The sequence below is a fragment of the Penaeus monodon genome, chromosome 22 (genome assembly GCF_015228065.2).
Source record: "Penaeus monodon isolate SGIC_2016 chromosome 22, NSTDA_Pmon_1, whole genome shotgun sequence".
In the NCBI taxonomy this organism is placed as follows: domain Eukaryota; kingdom Metazoa; phylum Arthropoda; class Malacostraca; order Decapoda; family Penaeidae; genus Penaeus; species Penaeus monodon.
In genome coordinates this window covers 2,884,140-2,884,376 of record NC_051407.1, presented here as the reverse complement: position 1 = coordinate 2,884,376, position 237 = coordinate 2,884,140, and positions in this window count along the sequence as shown.

Below are 237 nucleotides of genomic sequence, written 5' to 3'. Positions count from 1 at the left end.
ACAGTCCAACAAGCAGATTCCCAAATGAATCCCCAGCTTGCCAAATGAATTTTGAGATTTTACGTTCAATCGGGATTAACAAAATTAACCTTTAAGCTATAATCTCACGCCACGCTCTTTCACGGAGGAGTGTTCGTTACCGAGTGAACTTTTATTCGATAATATCTATCGCTCGCCGACACACCAACGAACCCTTTCTGCCGCGTCTGTTTGTCTCTCTATCCTCTTCCCTAGCTC